This window comes from Hyperoodon ampullatus (genome assembly GCF_949752795.1).
Source record: "Hyperoodon ampullatus genome assembly, chromosome: 9".
Classification (NCBI taxonomy): domain Eukaryota; kingdom Metazoa; phylum Chordata; class Mammalia; order Artiodactyla; family Ziphiidae; genus Hyperoodon; species Hyperoodon ampullatus.
In genome coordinates, this window is record NC_136922.1 from 69127742 (window position 1) to 69142707 (window position 14966).

The following is a 14966-nucleotide window of genomic DNA, read 5'->3' on the forward strand; positions in this document are numbered from 1 at the left end:
CATTTTATGGATGATAGGATTGACGTATTAAGAGGACTCAAAGCTTTGATTTAGCCAACATTGCATTTTTTAGTCTCAGTCCAAAGCTCTTTACTTAGGCCAGGATGCCTGCTCTTATTATTTTGGTTTATCTTGGTAAAGAACACAGACTCAATTTTCAAAAGTCAACTTAAACCACTTAGAAAAATTGGGGTAAATATAGCAGCATTGCTTTCTCAGATTGATACACTAAGGTTTTCAGTTTTGCAGCGCTATTTTATTTTGTAATTGCTATGAATATTAGCATTTGTACATCTTCTCCAAATCATACCATAGGACTACTATTTTAGAGGAGTTTACCTCAGTCATTTTCAACAATCAAGTAAAGGAGAGAAGACATTGCAATTCTAATTGAAGTATGTATCTGTACATTGTGGACTGTGCTGCCCAATTCCCTGAACATTTTGTTCTTTAATAAAATATACACTTTGCCTTGGTGTTTTATGTTTGGAGAAATATTTTTACATACAGATTTAAAAACAATCTTTGCTATAACCTTGTGATTCTATAAAGCAGATCTTAAAAGATGAGGTCATTGATGCTCCCTCAGAAAGCTGAAGAGACTCTTGTTCAGAGGCACGAATAGAGCCCATTTATTATAGCTTTTGCTTCAGTTCTCTTTCTATGGTAAAGGAAGTATTGATAATTGAAAGTAATACAGTGATCATCATCCCAGCTCCTGAACTCAATATATATTTTACTGATTTAGTTTACACAGTTGTTTCTCTAAGTGTGGTACCCAGGCAGTTGACATCAGAATCACTCCAAGATCCTGACTAAAAGAAAGATACCTTTAGTGTACCTGGCAGCTACAGAAAGAGGATTGGGGGGAAATCTTGGAATCTGCTCTTTAACAAGGTCTCCAAGTGATTTTAATGCTTACTAAAATCTGAGATCCATGGCATAGCGTAAGAGGCTTGATTCACATCTATCATAGAAGCTATTCTCCTCATGGAAGCTGTTTGAGGTCTGTGAGTAATTGGATTGCTTTGTTTTAATACAGAGTGCACTTTTTTCTCAGTGTAATCTTCACTTACTTTCTTACTGAAATAGCCTACATCTAGCAAAACTGTTTAAATCTTGCAAGCAATCCAGGTTAACAAGATGGTTGAATGTTCCTGAAACCTTCTCACATAACGTTTACACCTAGGTGGGTGGACTCCTACCAAGGAAACCTTGCTGCTCAGGCTAAATACCTGGGCCTATAGTTAGATTTATTCCTCCTACTGGACTTTCTGGGAGTGGCTAATAGTGACCTATGCTTGCTGTAGAGGGTACAGCAAGTTTTTCCTAGCTAGGCAATTTGCTTTAACTATCTACATTTTTATTACCTTCTTATCTCAAGTGCTAAATTTGGCATCTCCTTTAAAGTGTGTAAACATTTTACTGAATCTAGAGCTCAGCCGTACAATAACCCAGAACTAAGGGAGGCATAAAATGTAAAGGGCCACTCTGAGTTCTCTATTACTTCCTCATATTCTACTATATGTAGCACTAGTACTCGATCTTCAAAGAGAGCATGTTCTAGTTACCTGGAATAGTACATTAAGTGAAGAAATATTGTAAGGTATAATGTGATAGATTAATATAGTGCAACATTATTTATTTATTTTTTTTTTGCAGTATGTGGGCCACTCACTGTTGTGGCCTCTCCTGTTGCGGAGCACAGGCTCCGGACGCACAGGCTCAGCAGCCATGGATCACGGACCCAGCCGCTCCGCGGCATGTGGGATCCTCCCGGACCGGGGCACGAACCCGTGTCCCCTGCATTGGCAGGCGGACTCTCAACCACTGCGCCACCAGGGAAGCCCTATTCAACATTATTAACATCATTATCAAGAGAAATGACATCAAATAAAGTTCTCGTTTATTTAAAGGAGCAAAAGCAAGGCACTTTTCAAAAAAGTTTTCCAAAATCCAGATTCCATAGTTTTGACATATTGTATGCTCATGTAATTTCCCGTTTTTAAATTTTCTAAGATCCCTTCATACAGAAAACTCTATCATCTCTGTTTCCATTGCTGCTTACATATTCTTGGGCATTAACTCAAACTTTAGACAATGGACCAGGGTGAATTAGGGTCCAGAAAATGCCCAGGGGTACGCTGAACATAATGGGTGCTTAAGACCTTGGCACAAAGAAAGGAGGAAGGAAGAGTAAACTTTGGTGTGATTTGGGCCAAGCTTCTCAAGCTTCTTGAATTTTTCTTCTATAAAAGCATATATGTGGGGGAGACCTTTTCAAGATGGCGGAAGAGTAAGATGTGGAGATCACCTTCCTCCCCACAAATACATCCAAAATACATCTACATGTGGAACAACTCCTACAGAACACCTCCGGAACGCTGGCAGACGACCTCAGACTTCACAAAAGGCAAGAAACTCCCCACATTCCTGGGTAGGGGAAAAGAAAAAAGAATAAACAGAGACAAAAGAATACGGCCGGGACCTGCACCAGTGGGAGGGAGCCGTGAAGGAGGAAAGGTTTCCACACACTAGGAAGCCCCTTCGCGGGTGGAGACTGTGGGTGGCGGAGGGGGGAAGCTTTGGAGCCACGGAGTAGAGCACAGCAACAGGGGTGCAGAGGGCAAAGTGGAGAGATTCCCGCACAGAGGATCGGTGCCGACCAGCACTCACCAGCCCGAGAGGCTTGTCTGCTCACCCGCCAGGGCGGGCGGGGCCTGGGAGCTGAGGCTCGGGCTTTGGAGGTCGGATCCCAGGGAGAGGACTTGGGTTGGCGGCGTGAACACAGCCTGAAGGTGTTAGTGCGCCATGGCTAGCCGGGAGGGAGTCCAGGGAAAAGTCTAGAACTGCCTAAGAGGCAAGAGACCATTGTTTCTGGGTGCGAGAGGAGAGGGGGATTCAGAGCACCACCTAAGCAAGCTCCAGAGACAGGCGTGAACCGCGGCTAACAGCGCGGACCCCAGAGACGGGCATGAGACGCTAAGGCTGCTGCCGCCACCAAGAAGCCTGTGTGCGAGCACAGGTCACTCTCTACACCTCCCCTCCCAGGAACCTGTGCAGCCCGCCACTGCCAGGGTCCCATGATCAAGGGACAGCTTCCACGGGAGAACACACGACACGCCTCAGGCTGTTGCAATATCATACCGGCCTCTGCCGCCGCAGGCTCGCCCCGCATCCGTACCCCTCCCTCCCTCCAGCCTGAGTGAGCCAGAGCCCCCGGAATCAGCTGCTCCTTTAACCCTGTCCTGTCTGAGGGAAGAACAGATGCCCTCAGGCGACCTACACGCAGAGGCGGGTCCAAATCCAAAGCTACGAGGCCACCATCACCCTGATACCAAAACCAGACAAAGATGTCACAAAGAAAGAAAACTACAGGCCAATATCGCTGATGAACATAGTTACAAAAATCCTCAGTAGCATAATAGCAAACAGAATCCAACAGCACATTAAAAGCATCATATACCATGATCAAGTGGGGTTTATCCCAGGAATGCAAGGATTGTCATTATATGCAAATCAATCAATGTGATACAACATATTAACAAATTGAAGGAGAAAAACCATATGATCATCTCAATAGATGCAGAAAAAGCTTTTGATAAAATTCAACACCCATTCATGATAAAAACCCTCCAGAAAGTAGGCATAGAGGGAACTTACCTCAACATAATAAAGGCCATATATGACAAACCCACAGCCAATATTGTTCTCAATGGTGAAAAACTGAAACCATTTCCACTAAGATCAGCAACAAGAGAAGGTTGTCCACTTTCACCACTCTTATTCAACATACTTTTGGAAGTTTTAGCCACAGAAATCAGAAAAGAAAAAGAAGTAAAAGGAATCTAAATCAGAAAAGAAGAAGTAAAGCTGTCACTGTTTGCAGATGACATGATACTATACATAGAGAATCCTAAAGATGCTACCAGAAACCTACTAGAGCTAATCAATGAATTTGGTAGAGTAGCAGGATACAAAATTAATGCACGGAAATCTCTTCCATTCCTATACATTGATGATGGAAAATCTGAAAGAGAAATTAAGGAAACACTCCCATTTACCATTGCAACAAAAAGAATAAAATACCTGGGAATAAACCTACCTAAGGAGACAAAAGACCTGTATGCAGAAAACTATAAGTCACTGATGAAAGAAAGTAAAGATGATACAAACAGGTGGAGAGATATACCATGTTCTTGGATTGGAAGAATCAACATTGTGAAAATGACTGTACTACCCAAAGCAATCTACGGATTCAGTGCAATCCCTATCAAACTACCGATGGCATTTTTCACAGAACTAGAACAAAAAATTTCACGATTTGTATGGAAACATAGAAGACCCCAAATAGCCAAAGCAATCTTGAGAAAGAAAAACAGAGCTGGAGGAATCAGGCTCCCAGACTTCAGACTATACTACAAAGCTACAGTAATCAAGACAGTATGGTACTGGCACAAAAACAGAAATATAGATCAATGGAACAGGATAGAAAGCCCATTCTTTTACAGCTACATGTAAAAGAATGAAATTAGAACACTCCTTAACCATATACAAAAATAAACTCAAAATGGATTAAAGGCCCAAATGTAAGGCCAGACACTATAAAACTATTAGAGGAAAACATAGGCAGAACACTCTATGACATAAATCACAGCAAGATCCTTTTTGACCCATCTCCTAGAGACATGGAAATAAAAACAAAAATAAACAAAAATGGACCTAATGAAACTTAAAAGCTTTTGCACAGCAAAGGAAACCATAAACAAGATGAAAAGACAACCCTCAGAATGGGAGAAAATATTTACAAATGAAGCAACTGGCAAAGGACTGATCTCCAAAATTACAAGCAGCTCATGCAGTTCAATATCAACAAAACAAACAACCCAATCCAAAAATGAGCAGAAGACCGAAATAGACATTTCTCCAAAGAAGATATGCAGATTGCCAGCAAACACATGAAAGAATGCTCAACATCACTAATCATTAGAGAAATGCAAATGAAAACTACAATGAGGTATCACCTCGCACCAGTCAGAATGGCCATCATCAAAAAATCTACAAACAATAAATGCTGGAGAGGGTGTGGAGAAAAGGGAACCCTCTTGCACTGTTGGTGGGAATGTAAATTGATATAGCCACTATGGAGAACAGTATGGAGGTTGCTTTAAAAAACTAAAAATAGAAATACCATACGACCCAGCCATCCCACTACTGGGCATATACCCTAAGAAAATCATAATTCAAAAGGGTCTTGTACCACAATGTTCATTGCAGCTCTATTTACAATAGCCAGGACATGGAAGCAACCTAAGTGTCCACTGACAGGTGAATGGATGAAGAAGATGTGGCACATATATACAGTGGAATATTACTTAGCCATAAAAAGAAATGAAATTGAGTTATTTGTAATGAGGTGGATGGACCTAGAGACTGTCATACAGACTGAAGTAAGTCAGAAAGAGAAAAATAAATACACTATGTTAACACATATATATGGAATCTAAAGAAAAAAATGGTTATGCAGAATCTAGGGGCTGGACAGGAATAAAGACGCAGGTTAGAGAATGGACTTGAGGACATGGGGACAGGGAAGGGTAATCTGGGTCGAAATGAGAGAGTGGCATGGACTTATATATATTACCAGAATAGATAGCTACTGGGAAGCAGCCACATAGCACAGGGAGATCAACTCGGTGCTTTGTGACCACCTAATGGGGTGGGATGGGGAGGGTGGGAGGGAGATACAAGAGGGAGGAGATATGAGGATATATGTATATGTACAGCTGATTCACTTTGTTATATAGCAGAAACTAACACACCATTGTAAAGCAATTATACTCCAATAAAAATGTTAAGAAAATTTTCAGAAGAAAAAGCATATATATGGAATCTAGAAAAATGGTACAGATGAACCTATTTGCAAAGCAGAAATAGAGACACAGATGTAGAGAACAATCGTACGGACACAGAGGCGGGAAAGGGGGAGTGGGACGAATTGGGAGATTGGGATTGACTTACATACACTACTATGTATAAAATAGATAACTAATGAGAATGTACTGTATAGCACAGAGAATTCTACTCAATGCTCTGTGGAAGGAAATCCAAAAAGGAGTGGATATATGTATATGTATAGCTGATTCACTTTGCTGTGCAGCAGAAACTAACACAACATTTTGAAGCCACTGTACTCCAATAATAAAAAAAAAGCAAAGGCTTGTATTAGATTATCTTTAATGTAGTTACCAGCTCTAACACTGTGAGTCTCACTGAAATCTATTAGAAGGGGGAAAGGAGAGAAAGAATTATATATATATATATATATTATATATATATATATATATATATTATATATATATAAAGAGAATAGATAGGAAGAGGAAGTAACAAAAGGAGAAGAGGAGAGAGGGAATAGGGAAGTGGTTGAGAGAGCGTCCCACCAATTACCTTGGCTGTGGTTCCTTGATCCTGAGCAAGGGAGAACCTTATCTGGTATTCAGAGGAATTAAATAAACAAGTGAGTAACTAACTAAATAAATCACAAAAATCATAACTAATTTTCCCAGACAAAGTTGATTTAATAGCCACTTGGCCCTTAGTTAGTTTCATGAATTATTCTTGTATTCCTTTGGATACTACCTGCAGTTGATCGAGTTATATGGCATCACTGATTTGGACACTGTTATGCTTGGCTTGTAGAAGCCAGTAAATAGAAGACAGTTTATGAGAGGAATGCTAAAGGTGGCTGTGATAAATCTAAAATGTTATTTCCGTTCATTTAAAAAGCCTCTGAAATATAAATAACCCCAGTGTGAATGGTAGGGCACTTATCCTACCCAGTTCCTTTGTTTGCTAATGACTGTAAAAGTTCACTCTCACCTGCAGAGTCATAAAAGTTTATAAATAATAACAATACATGAACAGCCTCTCTGCCAAAATTCCTTGACCATGTCTTATTTTATTGATTCTACCCTCTAAATGTTCTACTAGAGGAAAAATGAATACGGATATTTAACAAGATTTTAGGAGGAATCAATATTAATGGATTTACCAGCTGAGTTTAATTTTTAAAAGGGAAAAAGTCTGCATTAAAAAGGCTAAAGCTTAGATTTATTTGTATGCACTGAGGAACAGTTGGAAGGGAAGGGTGTTTTGAAGTTCAGTCAGCCAGATAGATCACTGGAGGGAGCTCTAACTTCACCACAAAACCAGAACTGAACTCTTTCTTTGTTCTTAAATTTCACATACAGCTGATGCCCACCCGCCCCCCCCAATAAAATCAATAATAAATAAGAAAAGTGTCTGGAAAGGAAAAATGTGTTTTTTGGGACATCACATGCCACATTTGCTTACAAATAAAGACAGAACCACTATTCAGAGCTGACAATATTTAAACAAGTCAAAAATACAAGACTATATATAGTGAGAGCCACAGTATACACTTTGTATGAAAAATACTTTGAAAAATATACTTCAAAACTCTCCACACTCTCGCACCTCACCCCCATTATAATAGTGTAAATCCACAATGACACCACTCTCAAGGCCAGCCAGACAGAATCTGGCTTTGGTGTTCACAGAATTCACACAAGCTCTTGAGTACTTTATATGGGAGGAGACTTTGTAAAGGCGTGGGTGATATCTTGGGCCCATTCTTAGCAACATCACAACTATTTCTGTGTTGGACCAGCTTTATGAAGGACATTTACTTTTTCAGAGGCTGAGTGGTGTGCTTGATAGCACCCTGGATTGGGAACCAGAACACCTAGATTTTCATCACTGCTGAAATCCTAACTATATGTGAGCCTGTGGGCTTTATCGTCTTCACATTCCTGATGAAACAGAAGTATGAAAAGGTTAAACTAAGTGATTTCTAAAGCCCCTTCTAATTTTTAAGTTATGATCATCAAATTAAAATTGTTTATTTGCTTTTTCAGTACGAACTGACTCTGATTATCGTATATGTTCATAGAGAGTGATATTTAGAATTCACTTCTGTCATTTAGAAATCCCCCAAATGCTGTGTCTATCTTAAAAACATTTTCCAAGAGTTTTCCTACACCTTCCTTCTTATATACCCTTCCTCCTCCTTCCATTGCTTACCTGGTCCTTTTACAGTTGGCTCCAGCTAAGAAGCAAACCTGTACTAATATTCTGAAAAAATGACTCTCAGTATCTCCAGGATCAGGCCTAACCCGGTAGGAATTCTGGGGACTTAGGCAGGCTATAGAGCCGGGTCTTCTGGCAGGGATTTGTTTAATTAAGGTGTTACCTCAAGCCAAGTACATAATTTGCAGGACCCAGTGCAGAATGAAAATGCAGGGTCCCTGCTCAAAAAATTATTAAGAATTTTCAGATGGCGACAGCAGACCATTAAACCAAGCCCAGGGCACTTACGAACATGGGGCCGTGTGTGACTACACAGGTCGCATACCCAGGCAGCCATTTGTGCCTGGAGTGGTGGGAACCCTGGGTTCAGTCTCACAGGTGTATAGGACTGAGTTTGACTCCAAAAGTATTATCCATGAAAAAAAAAATCCAATACAAATAAGATAACATAAAAACAAGTCACTCCTACCAACTTATTTTTTTAAAGGTGACAAATGGTTCCAACAAAGAAGCTCTGATTATGTTTGGGCCAAATCCTTAGAAGGATAATCAGTTAAATAGCTTTGGAAAAAGCACTGTGGAAAGGGAAGGTGTTGAAATCATATGATCATTTTGTTTATACCAATTAAAATTTTCATTTTGAAAAGGTGTAATGGTTTCTTCCAAGTAGTTTCAAGAAATTGGAAAGCCAGATGGAGATGCAAACAGTGGTACAAAGACTGACAAGAAGTTTCTTGGAGGGACTGGCAAAGTGTAGGGAAAAGATGCTTTCAAAAGGCTAGAGGCATTAGTTTACCTCTACTACGCAAAGCTTTAAAATATAGTTTGTAATAGATCAACTGTATAATTTTTTCATGTTTTTTTCTAACATTTTATTTTTGTCTGATTCTGTTATTCTAGTGGGGAGAAGATTACCTTGGCAATACATACACTGTATTGTAACCTTTGATGGGATATTTGTGGTTTCAAAACAACTTCAAAGCTATTTTTTCCCTTCAGCAATAGCCGTTAGTCAGCATTGATTGACTTTATGACGGTGTTCCTTGGCATTCATTTTTATTTGAGCTCAGCGGTCCAAGTAAATTGTGTTAATATTTTAGGTAGCATCTTGTGATTTGCATTGGCTGAGATCTAGAACAAGACAATTCACAGCTATGAATTTGTTTTTTCCTCTCTACACAGCACAACTTGGTGGCATCCTGACTGCTTCAGAGAAGCACCATCATCACCTTTGAGATGGAGTCTTAGAAGGCTTTCTTCCAGCCAGTTGTAAGCAGGTAAGTTTGCATTAGTGTTTCTGCTGCCTTCTCTCCCTCTTACCCAGGTTCTGAGTCTCCTACTCCTACCCTCATCTGTGAACAGAAGCTTATACTTTTAGATTTTCAAGTTTTCCTTCTCCTGCAGTAGTCCTCTTTCTCTCTTGAGTTAAAAGCTAGCCAATCTGCTGAACTAAGTCTTATTAGTTTGTCTACTGGTGGATGACTATACACATAGGTGCACTTCTAAGTACTATGTTTGCTTTTCCTTGGAGCCTGCTGCTATGAGAAAATTTAAGCCAAGTGAGAGTCAGAAACGTAGAACTATGTCACGAGGAAGGCCAGAAGGAGAGTTGACTTGGGTAAGGAGTGATATATTGTGACCTTAAAATAACAAAGTTGCTTACTTTCTACCATAAAGGCAATCCTAATTCTTAGATAATATATCTCATCCTTTTAAGGGTGTGTTGGCCGACCAAAGATAATTTAGAGAAGCTAAAATTTAGGAATCTGAAAACAGGCCTTAATTATGGCCTTTGCATTCAGTTCACAGTGAAAGCAGATTGAATTTAAACTTCCAAATAACATAGCCCTCGGGGCTAATGCTCTTGGGATAAACTTAAAATGAAACTGTTTCATACTGAAATCCATTAGTCATTTCTTTAGCAAACCCTCTTAGGTAGGGCCCCTTTAGCCTACATTTCCTGATTCTGCTGTACTTTATGGTGTTATGACTAGGTCCCAAAGAACACAGTGGAATGCAACCTGTAAAAGCACTTTTTACTTAAAATTTTAAAATCAAAAATGACTGGAGAAAAAACATGGTAATTATAGCTTAACATAACAATGCAGAGGATACAGCCTGCAATGTAGTAGTTTCAATCATCATTATTATTAGCACAGTTTTTAGAAGTCATTAGTTGCTGAATTTTTAAATGTTTTGTTTATTAAGATAAAAAATATATGCAAAAGATGCCATCAAATCAGTGTTCCGAAGGTGGTGAGGAATTAGTTTTCTCGTTATCACAAGATCTTTCCTCAGGCATGCTGCAGAGAGATATTTCACTTACAGCTAAAATCCACCCAATTGCATAAGGAAACAAAGGACATTTCTGCCCAAGAGTTTGGTTTACACTGTTAATTTGGAATCATTTTAGACTTACAGAAAATTTGCAAAAATAATATAGAGAATTCCTATATACCCTTCACCCAGCTTCCCCTAATGTTAACATATTACATAAACATAGTACAATGATCAAAACCAAGAAATTAATATTGGCAAAATGCTATTAACTAAACTATAGATGGTATTTGAATCCCAACAATTTTCCCATTCATGTCCTTTTTTTTGGTCACAGAATCCAATCGAGAATCCCACATAGCATTCCATCTTCAAATCTACTTAGTCTCTCCCAGTGCCTAAAAATTTCCTCAGTCTTTCCTTGTCTTTCTTGATCAGAGTCATATTTCAAACAGGATTTATTCCTTTGAGTTGAATAATAATGAAAGAATAGAAAAATCCCCAACATTTAGGAACTTTAAGAGAAAAATTATATATTTTCTTAGAAATCTTTCATTAGAGTATGCTTTGCTAATTTTAAATGTATATATTTAAAATTATGAATTAAAATCTAGATGATTTAAATATTTTAAAAATATTTTTGAAAGAAAAATTTTTTTTCTGCACATTGCTGTTTTGTTTTTTGTTTGTAATGACCTGTCTTGAGCAGTTTAAATCTAAAATAAGACTCCTTTGGGAGTGGCTTTTGGATTTATAATTTAGAAGAATTTTTACAGAAATAAGATAATTGCTCTATGGCTTCTTTGGCTTAAATTAGAAAGAAATTCTATTAATTGTGTGGTATAAATTTACTCCTTTAAATAGCTTAAAGTAAATTTCAGAGTAGTAGTAGTCAAATTTCAGTGTAGTCAAATTCTGCATGTAAATACTTGTATATATTCTATGTTCCTAACTTAAGTTCCTGAAAACATTATTTATATATATAATTTATATATATAATATAATTATATATATAGTTTGTATATATATGTAGACTGTATATTATATATATATAATCTGTATAGGCATGCTTGTGTGTGTAATTCTCTGCAGCATTGTTGAATGCTTTACTGAGAGCACATGAAAAAAATACATATTTTTCAATAAGAGCTATTTCATGTAGCATAAATGCACTACTTCATCAGCTTGGAGAACAAACAAAGGTCACAATAATTCTTTTTAAAATAAACATTAATGTGACTGTCCTCCCACCTTACCACTCAAAGTATGTCCTCTCTCTGCCCCAGGGACAGCCCTCATAGAGCATTCCAAATCCTGAGGGGGCTCACCCATAGTTCAGCCCCAATCTGACCTCACTTTCATTGGTGTCCAGAGCCCAGGTGTGGCTCCCTGAATCTGAAGCATGCCCAGGTATAATCTTAAGCCAATACTTTGGATTGGATCACCTCCCTGTCAAGTTGTGGACTTTCTCCACATCCTCTTATACTACTCCTGAAAGCTGCAGCATTCACAGCCAAGGGAGCAGTTTCTCTGTTCCTGAGGCATCATCTAAAGTACCACATCTGGTTTCTAGGACCTTGCAGAAGGAGAACTAGAGGACTCAAACCAGTGCCACATAGTGCCACCTTTACATCAGGTGGTTTCCTAATGTCTGCTGACGTCCCTGTCTACTTAGTGTTCACTGGTAGTACCGTCTTTTCTTGAGGTCAGTGTTTGCATGTGTGGAGGGGGTTGCTGAGCTGGAGAGAAAAAAGTCTTTCCTCACCATGTTATGTTCACTGTGCTCACCCCACCAACCTTCAGTTGAGTTTCTGGTACCATTACCTTTGCTGTTCTCATACCCAGGAGAGTGGCATAACAAGGCTAGACACATTAAAAGGAGTTTCAGAGTCAAGGATAGGGCCCATGTATTACAAAAATGTGGTCTATTCAGTAGAAAAGCTATCCAGGCTTGTCAGACATGTTCATCTTTAAAAAAAAATATTTATTTTTATTAAAGTACAGTTGATTTATAATGTGTTAGTTTCAGGTGTAGAGCAAAGTGTGTATGTGTGTGTGTGTGTGTATATATATATATATACTTTTTCAGATTCTTCTCCATTATAATTATAAGATATTGAATATAGTTCCCTGTGATATATAGCAGGTCCTCCTTGTTTGTCTATTTTATATATAGTTGTGTGTATCTGTTATTCCCAAACTCCTAATTTATCCCTCCCCCACTTTCCCCTTTGGTACCCATAAGTTTGTTTCTATGTCTGTGAGTCTATTTCTGTTTTGTAAATAAGTTCATTTGTATCATTTTTTTAGATATATACATTCCACATTTAAGTGATATCATATGATATTTGTCTTTCTCTGTCAGAATTACCTCATTTAGTATGATAATCTCCAGGTCCATCCATGTTGTTGCAAATGGCATTATTTCATTCTTTTTTTATGGCTGAGTAATATTCCATTGTATATATATATACATCTTCTTTATCAATTCATCTGTCAATGGACATTTAGTTGCTTTCACATCTTGGCTATTGTAAATAGTACTGCTATGAACATTGGGATGCATGTATCTTTTCGAATTGGAGTTTTCAGACGTGTTCATCTTTTTAACGATGAATTTTAACCTCTTTGGGTTAAAATATCTATAGATAGATAGATAGATATAGATATTTATACACACACAAACACATACAAGTACAGAGAGCTGGAGGGATACTATAAAAAACGTAGGATACTCAATTGTGAGTGGGTTGTGCTGACAACCCAGTATGCGAGAGTTCATTTAAAATAAAGGTGTCCTGCAACCAATTAGAGGGAAGGAGCAAATCTTGAAACAGGGACAAGTTCTTCAGGTCATCATTGTTCAGTCAGTGTTCCAGATTTTCTACATAGGAAGAACCAAAGAAAACAGTCTTACTGGAATGGAGGGAGGGGTTGGAGGAGAGATATCTTGAAGCTGCATTTACAGAGCATCCTCCTCCACCTCCTTCTTTGATTCTCTTTATTTGGAGGTGGTTTGGGAATAGATACTGAAGGATTAGATTATATGGAGGCAGAAACACCCTGCCCCTCAAGGAACCTCTTGGTAACCCAAACCACAATGCAATCTCTGTGCTTACTTTACACACAGAAGTTATTGTTGAATTTCTCTGAAGCTCAAGGCTTTTTGCAATTAAGTATGAAATTTTTTTGGAGTAGAAACAAAACTAGGATGTTAGCTCCAAGAGGGCAAAAATTTTGTGTTTGTTCTTTGCTCTGTTTCTAATTCCTAGAACAGTGCATGATCCATAGTAAGAACTGAATAATAATAACTGAATATTGGGGGGATTGGTTCAAGATGGTGGAGTAGAAGGATGTGAGCTCACTCCCTCTTGTGAGAGCACTGGAATCACAAGTAACTGCTGAACAATCATTGACAGGAAGACACTGGAACTCACCAAAAAATACCCCACATTCAAAGACAAAGGAGAAGCCACAATGAGACAGTAGGAGGGGCGCAATCACAATAAAATCAAATCCCATAACTGCTGGGTGGGTGACTCACAAACTGGAGAACACTTATACCATGGAAGTCCACCCACTGGAGTGAAGGTTCTGAGCCCCACATCAGGCTTCCCAACCTGGGGGTCCAGCAATGGGAGGAATTCCCAGAGAATCAGACTTTGAAGGCTAGCGTGATTTGATTGCAGGACTTTGACAAGACTGGGGGAAACAGAGACTCCACTCTTGGAAGGCACACACAAAGTAGTGTGCACATCAGGACCCAAGGGGAAGGAGCAGTGACCCCATAGGTGACTGAACCAGACCTAGTGTTGGAGGGTCTCCTGCAGAGGCAGGGGGCGGCTGTGAGTCACCGCGGGGACAAGGACACTGGCAGCAGAAGTTCTGGGAAGTACTTATTTGTGTTCGCCCTCCTGGAGTCCACCACTGGCCCCACCCAAGGGCCTGTAGGCTCCAGTGCTAGATTGCCTCAGGCCAAACAACCAACAGCGAGGGAAGTTATTGGAAATTATGGCATTAAAAAATAAAAAAACTAAACACGCTCACTTCTATAGTTGAACAAGTTACAAAAGCTATACAAATGGACAAATGATATTGAAAAAATTACCGATTATTTTTCCCCAAGCCAAGAAATTACTGGCTTTTTGGTAAAGATATAAAATTATCTTATAGATAGTGTTAGCATCAGTCACCCTACTTGATTAATGTCTAAGATGGATAACAGAGGGGATTTTCAAGGTGCCCTGTGCATAAGACAAATATCTCATACTTTTTGGATTTATATATATTTGTGTTCAACCCTGTCTCCCCTCTAGATCATGGAACATGATACCAGCCCAGGATAGGCAGTTAATAAATGCTCATTGAATGAACTCCTGATTATCTGGGTTTAGTGGGAAACAGTGGTACAGATACTGAAAAGTAGGGGCAATGGGAATGATAGTAGCAGTATCGTGGACCCAAACTTTGTGTGGTGGTGTAGACAAATTCAAAAGATCCTCACCTTTTGCTGGCTTTTGAAAATTAGCTCTTGCATAACTTTTATCTGTACCCAAATTAAATTGGTTTGTCTTCCA